Below are 12,610 nucleotides of genomic sequence, written 5' to 3'. Positions count from 1 at the left end.
TGAAGTAGAGCTTTTAAATGTGTGTGTGTGTTTATAAAATATTAGCATGTAAAATTTAAATGTTTTCCAATCTATTTGAGGGCTGGGAGAAACAGTGGTAATCAATTGCATAAAGTCAGGAGAGTTATTCAGAGCACTGTTGCATTATAATAATGTGAAGGGAAGTAAAATTAAGAAACCATTTGATGTCGTGAAAGAAAGGTATTTCCTGACTTTAGGAAGAAACTGGCATCATCTATAAGGTGAGATCAAAAGTTTAAAGAGCAGGGTTAGTATTTGAAATACCTGCTATAGAAATTGGAGAATAGAGCTGATTAGAGAAATTTAGGATTTTCTGACTGAGTTAGTTTGTTGTTGTTGTTGGTGTTAAGTACCATCGAGCTGGTTCTGACTCATGGTGACTCTATGGGTAACAGAATGAAACAATGCCCAATCCTGCGCCACACTTACAGTTGCTTCTACACTTGAGCCCATTGTTGCCTTTACTCCAACAATCCATCTTGTTGGGGATCTGTCCAATTTACTAAGTCCTTCAGGGACTGGTTCCTCTTGACAGATCTGAAGTATGAGAGACGAAGGAGCATTCTGTTTGTACCTTTTCTAACTCAGACCAGTGTGTTCTGCTAGTCCATGGTACCTTCAGTATTCTTCTCCAACAAAGCTCAAATTAATCAGTTTTTCTATGGTTTTCCTTATTCATTCTCGAACTTTCTACATGCATATGAGGCATTGAAAATAACATGGCTTGGGTCTTGCACACTTTAGTCCTCAAATTGACATCTTTGTGCTTGAATACTTCAAAGAGGTCTTGTGAAATAGATTTGCCTAATGTACTAAGTTGTTTGAGTTCATATGAGTGTTGATGGATCCAAACAAAATGAAATCTTTGATGTTATCATGATGTTATATATTGGTCCAGTGGTAAGAATTTTTGTTTTCTTCACATTGAAGTACAACTCGTATTGAAGGCTGTCATCTTTGATTTTCATCAGTAAGTATTGTAAGTCCTTCACTTTGAGCAAGCAAAGTTGTACTATCTGTAAATCGCAGGTGGTTAATGTTATCAATCACAGGTTGTTAATGTGATCAAATCATGATGCCACATTTTTCTTCATATAATCCAAGGATTTGCTCAGCATACAGATTGAATAAGTATGGTGAAAGAAAACAACCTTGGTGTATACCTTTCTTAATTTTAAACTATTCACTTTCCCCTTGTTCTGTTTGAACGACTTCCTCTTGGTCTATGTATAGGTTCCTCCTGAGCGCAATGAAGTGTTCTGGAATACTCATTCTCCACAGTGTTGTTCATAGCTTGTCATGATCTACACAATCAAAACCCTTTGCATAGTCAATAAAGCGAAGGGAAACATCTTTCTGTTATTCTCAGAGTTCAGCCAAGATCCATCTAAAGTAAGTAGTGATAACCCTCATTCCACATCCTCTTCTAAATCCAGCTTGAACCTCTGGAAGCACTCTCTCAATGTATGGTTACAGCCATTTTTTGAATAATTTTAAACAAAATTTTACTTGCTTGTGATATTAATGATATTCCAATGATTCTGTTGGGTCACCTCTCTTTGGAATGGGCACAAATATGAATCTGTCATTAAATATTTGCAAGTTTTCAGTCTCTCCTTCCTAGTCTGTGTTTGTCTGGAAGCTCAGCTGAAACTTGTCCACTGTGGTGTTTAAAAGACCCATGGCATTACTTCTAGAATCACAGCAACAGGCAAGCCACCACAGTATGCAAATTGACAGATGAGTTGTGGATCTCTTTAGATAGATGTAGTCATTTGATTTTTGTATATTTGAGAGGATGAGGTCCGTGTGTAGTCGACTTTTATGTTGTTTAAAAAGGATAGTGTCAGTGAAGACATCTGTCACATAAAATTTTGTCATGTGAGCTCCATTATTGTTTGTCATAAAGACCATAGTTTATAAATGTTGATCCTTCTTAATTTCCTAGCTTTGCACTCCAATTACAAGTTATTATGCATATATATTTATTGCATGTTTAATCAATTTCAGAGTTAAAAAGTTGGTAGAATTCTTCAATTTCGTCATCACTGGCTTTAGTGGTTAGATAAATTTGAATAATTGTTGTATTAATTGGTCTTCCTTGTTGGTGTATAAATATTATCCTTTAACAGATAACATTATAGTTGAAGATATATCTCTTTTAGATGATAAATGCCCAACCATTTCTCTTGGGTTTGTCAGTCTTGATTTAATAAACCATGTGATTGTCAGATCCAGAAAGGTGTATTTCAGCTCACTAGTACTTAGGATATTGTTATTTATCAATTCCATGTAATTTCTTACAACTTCCAATTTTCCTACATTCGTACTTCCTACATTTGATTTTCCAATTACTAGTTGACATTTGCAGCTGTTTCTCCTTATATTTTCTTGTAATAGAATTGAATAAAGAAATAGACAAGGCTACAACAGTAGTAGATTTTGGTACACTACTTTTGATGAAGGACAGAACAGGTATAAGAAAGCTCAGCAGAGACACAGAAGCATTAAAAAATCAACCAATTTGATCCTATAAAGTTACGCAGACTACTCAAGCCAACAATAGCACAATACACATTTGTGTGTTTTTTTTTCTCCCTCCGTTCCCTCTGGGTTTTTTGTTTTGTTTTTGGATGTACCACATCCTATTCCACTGCACATAGATCATTCTCCAGAGTAAACCATAAAGTAGGCCTAAGTAAATTTGAAAACATCAAAATACTATAAAGACTGTGCCTGTGGGCAGGAGGCTGGCTTGCAATATGTGCCCTTTATATATTTAAATGAATATACATATATTTTTATTTGTATGGGTACATAAAATATTTTTGCTTTGCTCATTTGTGAAAAATAAGATGTAAAAGGGAGTTGAGTGTAATTGTTGAGATGAAACAGATATATGATTGTTTGAAAGTAAAGCTGATGGTGTTTATCTGTTTACCTTAGCTCATTTCACAATAAGAAGCTAAAAACAAACAAAATGAAGAAATACTAGAAAGCATGTTTTCGGATCACAGTGCTATAAAATTAAAAATTAACAATAGGAAGATCAAGGGGGAAAAAACAAAACACATGAAAATTGAATAACACCCTGGCTAATAAGAACAAATAAAATATGAGGTAAAAAATTTCCTTAAATCAAATGAGAATGAAAACAATAATAATACCAAACCTTTGGGACAGTGCTTCGAGGGCATTTTATAGCATGTAAACACAGACATCCATAAAGAAGAATGAACCAAAATCAACACATTAACACAACATTTCCAATAATTAGTAAAAGACCATCAAAATATGCATATAGCCACCAAAAGAAAAGAAGTAATAAAGATTGGTGGTGGTGGTTGTGCTATATGGAGTCAGTTCCTCCTCATAGTGACTCTGTATAGGGTTTCTGAGGCTATAAATCTTTATTAGTGCAGAAATCCTCGTCTTTTCCTCTGTGAAGTGGCTGGTAGATTGGAACTTTGTGGTTAGCAATCCAACTCATAAGGCACTATGCTACCAGGGATCCTTATTAATGTTAGAGCAGAAATAAATAGAAAACAGAAAAACAATAGACTCAAGAGTACAGGTAGCTGGTTCTTTGAAAGGATTCATAAAATCGATCATTAATTGAGAAATTAACATAAGAATGAGAAGATGCAAGTAACATGCATAAGCAACTATGTGGGTGATGTCACAAAACATCCAATGGAAATTAAAAGGTTAACCAAATACTATGAATTATACTAAAAAATTGTGAAAATCAAGCAAAAAATAGACAAATTATAGAAAAACACACCAACTAAACTAATACATGCGGAAGTAGAAAGATTAAAGTCTTTTAACAATGAGTCCTGGTGTGGTACTATAGGATAAGCACTTTATTGTTAACCATGAACTCAGTGCTTCTAATCCACCATCTGCTACTTCTTGTTGTTACATGCCGTCAAGTCGATGCAATCAATAATGACTCTGTATAGGGTGTCCAAGGAGCAGCTGGTGAGCTTGAACCACTGATGTTGCAGTTCAAACGGCTTTGTAGTCTGGCACATTAACCCACAGTGCCACACCAGAACCCAAAATAGGGTCCCCATGAGTCAAAACTGACTCTAGTACACCTACCAACATCAAATAACAGAAGAAATTGATCAAGTCATTTAAAATCCCAACTAAAGAAAATCCATGCCCAGGTGACTTTGATCTATTATACCAAACATTCAGAGAAGAACTGACAGCAATTTTCCTCAAACTATTCCAGAATATAGAAAAGGTCGGGAAACTTCTCAAATACATTTTATGAACCAAGCATAACCCTCATAGTGATACCAGGAAAATACATCTCTAAAAAAGAAAATTATAAACCAGTATCCCTCATGAATACAGATGCAAAAATTCTCAACAAAAGCCTACCCAATAGAATTCAAGAGCATCAAAAAATAATACATCATGACCAAATGGAATGGTTCAATAATAAGAAAAACAATCAATATAATCTGTCGGTGACTGGCCTCGACATAGGGGTTCGGTTCACGAGGAGGAGATACCTGGCGACGGTAAAGATATACACAGACAGAAGAAGGGGAACAAGGAGGCACCCCAAATCCAGGGTGGATACATCACTGGTGGGCAGACTTGGGACTATAGGCATCGTGGCCTCTGCAGGCAGCAACTCACTGCCCTGCAATCTTTACTGCATGCCCTCCATCTTGTAATGCACTGCAATCTTTACTGCATGCCCTCCAACCTGTAATGCACACCTGGGGAGGCCCGGGCCTCTGTTTTATTTAGGGGAGGAGCTTCACACCAAGCTGGGAGGGACCAAGGCAAGGTACAGCTAACATCAGTACTTTTCCAGACCTTCAGGTAACTTTACATCGTACTTCGCTGGTTCGAATCCCAGGCTAGCAACTTGGTTTCTCAGGCTCAATTAACATATCTATAGCCCCTGAGCTAAGTTGGGGGAAGGTGAGAGATAAGGACAAAAGCTTGGGCAGAGTCCCGCTGTTTCGGCTTCCTGATCCAGGTTTTCAGGAACTTGGCTGAATAGCTAACACTTGGGAGAGATTCAGGGAGGATGGCTTTTTTTGTCTGTAGAACAAAGAACTGTGAAGTAGCTAAGATGTTTTTAGTTAATCCTTTGGAGGAAGGCTTGACCTTGCAACTTTCACAGTCTAAGCTTTTAGGAAAATATTACATTTATCTGTGTATATCAAGGATTTCTTGTCTGCAATTAATAAATATAACTGAACACTAAGATGAAAAACAATTTGCTATTAACTGCCAGTGGCCTCATTTTTTACACTCGGGCCTATAGGGCCTCGAACCTCTGACCAAGCTTACACGGTCTGCAACAATAATCCACCACATAAATAAAACAGGAAAAGAACTACATGGTCATATTGAGAGATGCAGTAAAGGTAGTTGACAAAACCCAACATCCATTCATAATGAAATTGGAATAAGGTACATACAAGGAGCTTTGGTAGTGTCGTTATGAATTGGGCTGTGAACCGCAAGGTCAGTCGTTTGAAACGATCAGCTGTTCCACGGGAGAAAGTTGCTTTCTGCTCCCATAAGGATAAACAGCCTTGGAAACCCTGTATAGGGTAGCTATGAGTCACAACCGACTCCACGGCACATCACCACTACCACACAAATCTAAAAGCCAGCATTACTCGTAATGGAGAGGAGCTGAAGCATTCCCTTTGTGAACATGAATCAGACAAGGATGTTATCTCTACTCCTATTCAATGTTGTATTGGAAGTCTTAGAACTATAAGCAAAGTGAAATTAAAGGCATCCAAGTGGGCAAAGAAGTGAACTCTTATTTCCATATGATATGATCCTATACATAGAAAATCCCAAAGACTCAACAATAAAATTATTGGAACTAATTGACAAAGTCAGCAACTGTCATGGTACATGATCAGCATACCAAAATCAGCTGGATTTCTTCACAGGAATAAAGGCAGCTCTGAAAAGGAAATCAGAAAAACATTATAATTTATAATAGTCACCCAAAAGATGAAGATGGAATACTTAGAGATAAAGCTAATCAAATAAACTAAAGTCGTATACAAAGAAAAATACAAAACACTACTACAAGAAACTAAGAGACTTCCAGCAGTATGGCGGACTAGGCAGATTTATTACATGGCTTTATAACAAAGATACAAGCCACCAAACAGACACAGATTAAAATTCTGTTACCCTGAACTAAAGAAGAAAGGTTTGAGACGTGGATGGAATGCTTATTGTGAGGAGAGGCTGAATTGGGATGGCAAAAGAGGTAGACTGACAGGTGAATGGCTGGCCATATGTGGCTCGAATATCTTGTGAGCAGCTTAGGCAGCAGAGGGAGGCCTGACAGAGCAGGTTTGCACAGTCAATGGAAAAGGTGTAGTTTCTTCTTTTTGTCCATGCTCCCCTGGTGACCGGAAGTGTGGCCAGCTCCCACCCTCATCCACCCCAGCATATTTCTTATTCGCTGGCAGTTAGGAGCTGTGTGGTTAGGAACCATATAGCATGAGGTGGGTGCTGGCTATACCACTTCAGTGTGCCATTTTAGTGTCTGGAGTTATGTGGGCTCAGTTCCAGACATAAAACCCACAGAGCCACCAGACCAGCACTTAACCAGTCAACCTGCCCCCAGCTTCCCCATGAACACTAAAGCCAGCTCCATCAAGGGAACCCATGAACTACTTCTTGATTGAGTGCCCTGAATGTAGATAACACTGAGGCCAATAAGAACTCCATCTAGGACCAGAAACTTAGCTGTCACATCCTTTCTTACAACCACCCTGTGAGCTCCTTGAATTGCAGGAAACCCCACAGATTTCTCTCCTGTAGTTCCAACAAGTGAATTGTTTATTTATACAACTACCTTGCAGTGCCCTGGAGAATATTTTAACTCACACGAATAAACAAAAGAGAATGGCTCAAATAAATGGTCAAGATTCTGAGCCAGAAGATGTTTCTGAGGAAAAAAAAGGTAATAGATCTAACTGAAAAAGAATTCAGACATGTGGTAATTAGGTACTGCCAAAGATCGATAGATTGAAGAAAGCTAGGAGAATACAGTTAAAACTTTAGAAGACTTCAGGAAAACACTACAAGAAAAAACAGATGAAATAAATGCAAATTTTGAAACAATACAAAACCTACAATTAGAAATCCAGAAGATTAATACTGAGATCTCTGAAGTGACCATTACATTGAAAGGGCAAAGAAGTAGGTGCACAGCAATGGAACCCCAAATTAGTGAGCTTGAAGATAGATCTGTCAATACTAGTATGCTAGAATAATCAGAAACAAGAATGAATAAATCCCAAAAAAGCCCAAGAGTTATATGGGACACCATGAAGAAGAATCACTTACAGGTGATTGGAATTCCAGAACAGGAGGAAACAAGAACAGAGAAAATTGTTGAAGAACTTTTGGAAGAAAACTTCCTAACATCATGAAAGACCAGAAGATAAGCATATAAGAAGCTGAACGAATCCCAAGCAGAATAGATCCCAAAAGAAAGTCACCAAGACATATTACAATCAAACTCTCTAAAACCAAAGACAAGAAAAGAATCCTGAGAGCTGCTTGGGAAAAATGAAAAGTTACCTACAAAGAAGAATCAGTAAAACTATGCTCGAATTTCTCAGCAGAAATCATGCAAATAAGAAGGCAATGGAAGAGATGGAGTGGCTGGGGACTTAACTCAGGGAGGGAAAGGGTCTGTGTGCTGATGGTTGGGGGGCAAGCTTTGGTTGTTTGATGATGCATGGAGGGGATTGTTATCATTGCAATGAAACAAAATACGATAGAATGAATGTAAAGCTAATGTTCTCCCATGTAAACTTAATCACTTAATTCACAATACAAACTTAAAAAAAAAAAAAAAGAAGGTAATGGGATGACATATATAAAACTCTGAAAAAAATATTGCCAATCTGGTGCAGCACTGTGGGTTAATGCACTGTACTGCAAAGTCGATGGCTCAAGCTCACCAGCTATTCCTCAGAAACCATGGTTGCCATGGGTCAGTCAGAACTGACTTGATGGCACTTAACAACAACAAGAATCATATACCCAGCAATGCTGTCCCTCAGATTCAATTGTGAAAGTAAGACATTTCTTGATAAATAGAAATCAAAGGAATTTGTAATGCCCAGACCACCATTGCAAAAATGCTAATGGTTGTTCTTGGGACTGATTACCATCAACAGCAGGCAACAACTTGAGATTACCATTCATGACAACACCACTAAGAACTCAATAATCCAGATGTAGGAGTATTTAAGGATTCTTGGTGTGGTGTTGTAGAATCAGCACTGGCTGTTAACCCCAAGGTCAACAGTTCCAACCCATCCTTGGAAACCCTATATGGGGTTGCTATGAGTTGGAACCAGTTCAGTAGCACTTAACAATAACAGCAGGCAGACTTTGCAAAAATGCTAAAAGGTGTTCTTTTGACTGAGATTCAACAATAGCAGACAACAACCTGAGATTACCATTCATGGCAAAACTACCCAGAACTCAATCAGATATAGAAGTATTTAAAGTAAAACAAACCTAAAAGACTGAAAATAGAGAGTCAGAAATATCAGTGTATATTGAAGTCAACAGCAGAACAAAAAGAGGGACTAATGTAGATATACAACTTTGAAATGGCAAGGAAGACCTGTAGATTTCAAGATAAAACAGGCTGTTTTAAGCAGGAAAAAAATAAATTACAGGGTAACCATAAAGAAAAGTAATACACTGACACATCAAATTAAATAGTAAACATATATACAACAGAAATTAAAGTGAAAAAAAAAAAAACCCCACAAAGTTAACCCATCTTAAAAAATTATGTGGACAAATAATCCAGCAGGACCACACACACACAACAGAAAAAAATGACAACAATGAATTGATTCCTATTGATAATTAAAAATAAACAGAAAAATGACAGCAAAGAATTCATTCCTACTGATAATTACAATAAATGTAAATAGATTAACTATACCAGTCAAGAGACATAAAGAGCAGAATGAATAAGAAAACAGTATCTTTCATTTTTCTGTCTACAAGAGACATATCAAAAAGATAGAGACAGACTAAATAAAAAAAAATATGTCCATCTACAGATGAATGGTTAAACAAACTTTTGTACATACATATTATGCAATACTGTAAAATGTTGAAGAATAATGATGAATCTGTGAAACACCTCACAACATGGTTGAACCTGTAGGACATTATGCTGCATGGAATTAGTCACAAAAGGGCAAACATTGTATGAGACCAATGATGTAAAAAATTAAACTTTTCTTGATTAAAGAAACAGTCTATGATGGTTACAGGGGGTGTGTGGTATAAGAGGGAGGAAAGTTATTCATGGGCTAGACAGACAACGTGTTAACATGGGTGACAGGGCAGACAGTATACAATAAGAGGAAAGTTAGCAGAGGAAAGATGAAGGTGGGGAGACACAGTGAGGAATGCAATAATTAAAATTAATAGGGTAAATGCTTTAACTTGATACATAGAGAGGATTGCAATCATGTAGTGAAGCAAAGTATCTGGTTTGTTGAATATAAAACTGGTGATCTATACAAACATTACCTTAATTTACAATAAAAAGTTAAGCCAAAACAAAAGAGACTTAGAAAAGTGGAAGATTATACCATGTTAATTGATAGGAAGATTTAGCATTGTGGAAATATCAGCAGTACCCAGAGCTGTCTATAGATGCAATGCAGTCTTAATCCAGATCCCAATGTCATTCTTTAAAGAGATAGAAAAATTAATCATTAACTTTATGTGAAAAGAAAAGAGACCTTGGATAAACAAAGCATTACTAAAGAAGAAGAAAGTTGGAGGCCTCTCACTTCCTGATCTCAAAAGGTATTACACAGCCACAGTAGTCAAAACAGCCTGATACTGGTACAGTGATAGATACATGTGGATCAGTGGAACAGAATTGAGAACTCCAAAGTAAATCCATCTACATACGTTCAGCTGATCTTTGATAAACAAAACAGAGTCTGTGGAAAACAGTCTCTCTCTCTTTTTTTTTTTTTTTAAGGTTTTTATTGTGGATTGAGTGAAAGTTTACAGGGCACATCATCAGTCTCACATTCAACCATTCATATGACTTATTTCATTACATTGATTACAATCCCCTCCATACATCATCAGTCAACAGTGTTTCTCTCTATCCTCTTTGGCTTTTATCCTTTTTTGGCGGGGGTGGGGGAACTTTGCCTTTTTGGAATTTACAGTCTCGGCTTTTAGGGAAGGTTTTTACATTTATCTGTGGATATCCATGGCTCATGTATGCGGTTACTAACAAGCATAACTAAATAATCAGATGAGGGACAGTTTGCTATGTCTGCTAGGTGGCTAAAGTCTGATCCTCAGAGCCTGTGGTTTGGACGGTCTGTAACGCTTGGGCCCACAGGGCCTTGAACTCCTGGCCGGGTCTGCACAGTCTGCCTCTGTTTCCCCCTTATTTATTATTTGTTTAGGGGACACTGCCTGTCTTAGGCGGTCGTGCGAATTCCTCCGTCTTACCTGTCATTGAAACTCATTGCAGCATGGTAATGGCTCTGTCTTAGGTTGCCGAGGTTCCACGTGAACCTTATCTGTCTCTGGCCACACGTCCAGCATAAACAGCCACCATCCGAAGAAGGCAGGGAGGGAGGAGACCGGCTTGGAAAACAGTCTCTTTTAAAAATAGTGCTGTAAAATTGGAAATACATTTGCAGAAGTTTGAAATAAGACCCATATCTTATTCTCTATGTAAAAACAAATTTGGAATGCAAACCTAAATGTGAAACCTGGAACTATAAAGATCATCATGAAAACATAGGAACAAACTTAGGGGCTCTGATTATTATTGTTGTTAAGTGCCATTGAGTTGGTTCTGACTCAGTGACCCTATATAAGATTTCCAAGGAGTGGCTTTGAGTTTGAACTACCAACCTTGCAGTTCAATCCGAACTTTGCCAAACATAGCTAAATGCACACAAACAATAGAATACCAACCATTACTAAGCAAAACTAAGTACACACAAACAATAGAACAGAGCAGATGACTCAGACCTTCTAAAAATTAGACATGTATGTTCATAAAAAGACTTTGTTGAGAATAACAAACAGTCCACAGACTGGGGAAACGTTTTTTGGCATGACATACTAGACAAGGGACAAACCTCTAAAATTAATAGAAAACTACAACACTTCTGCAACAGAAAAGACTACCCAGTTAAAAAGTGTATAGAGGGGGGTGCTACAGGCACAAAGTCACTGGCTTACAAGGTTTCAAGGAGGAGTTTAGTTTAAGAGTGTGTGGGGGAAGAAAGAAAGAAAATTGAATCGTTTAATCATGTCTAGATGGGTCTGGTTAAAAGAGACGGGGATAAGAGTCTTAAGATTCAGTAGTGAGTAATAGTTATAGTGACTAATTGTGACTGTCACAATCGTAAAGAAGTTTTGTAACAAAAACGGAGTAGTTAATCTCACAGTCCAGAAACAAAGGACCCTAGGATCATCAAGGGAGAAGAGCACAAGCAGAATGCGATCCAGAGAAGCAGTGACACAAGAGATGGAGGCAGAGATGGCGACTCTAGATACATGGGAAGAGAAGGACTAAGAGCTGACAGCCAAGAGGCAGACTTGCGGAATGTGCCTGTTGGTGGTGCAAATTATTATATATGCCTGAGTGTTTGAAAAAGAAAGAAAAGCTAAAGTGAATAGAAATACTGTTAACTGATGGCACATGGAGGTGATTATAATCATTGTAATGAAACAAGGTGTATAATTTGTTGAATGTAAAACTGATAATCTGCCCTGTAAACTTTCACTCAATCCACAATAAAAGCCTTAAAAAAATAAAAGGAAAAAAGAAAGTATATAGAGGACATGAACAGATGCTTCATCCAAAAAAAACGTTCAGGTGGCCAATAAACATACAAATAAATGTTCACAATCATTGGCCATTGTTGTTCTTGTTATTAAGTGCCATTAGTCTATTCTGACTTATAGTGACCTGTTGTAGGGTTTCTAAGGAGTGGTTGGTGGATTTGCATCACCTAGTGGCACTGTGGGTTATTGCGTCAGACTGCAAAGCTGTTTGAACTGCAAGGTTGGCGGTTCAAACTCACCAGCTAATCCTTGGAAACCCTATACAGGGTTGCTATATGTCACAATCAACTCGACGGCACCTAACAACAACAGTTGTTAAGCAGCATTAGCAGTTTAGTGCTTATGCTGCAGTGCCACACCAGGACTCCATCAGTTATGAGAAAACTGCAGATGAAAACAAAATGAGATTCCTCAGCCAGCATTAATAAAACAGGTAAAAAATAATAAATAACAAATGTTGGCAAGGGTGTGAAGAGATGGTGGAACTGTAAACTAGTGTAAATACTGTGAATACTGTGAAAAATAATATGGAGCTTCCTCATAAAGTTGGAAATAGAAAAACCATATGACCCAGCAAACCCTCTATTTAGTTGTTGTTGTTGTTAAGTACCGTTGAGTCAGTTCTGACCCATAGCGACCCTGTACAGGGTTTCCAAGGGTGTAAATCTTTACGGGAGTAGAAAGCCTCATCTTTCTC

This window comes from Chrysochloris asiatica, unplaced genomic scaffold (genome assembly GCF_000296735.1).
Source record: "Chrysochloris asiatica unplaced genomic scaffold, ChrAsi1.0 scaffold00289, whole genome shotgun sequence".
Lineage (NCBI taxonomy): Eukaryota > Metazoa > Chordata > Mammalia > Afrosoricida > Chrysochloridae > Chrysochloris > Chrysochloris asiatica.
The sequence above is the reverse complement of the archived record's forward strand: the minus strand, read 5'-3'. Positions refer to the sequence as shown.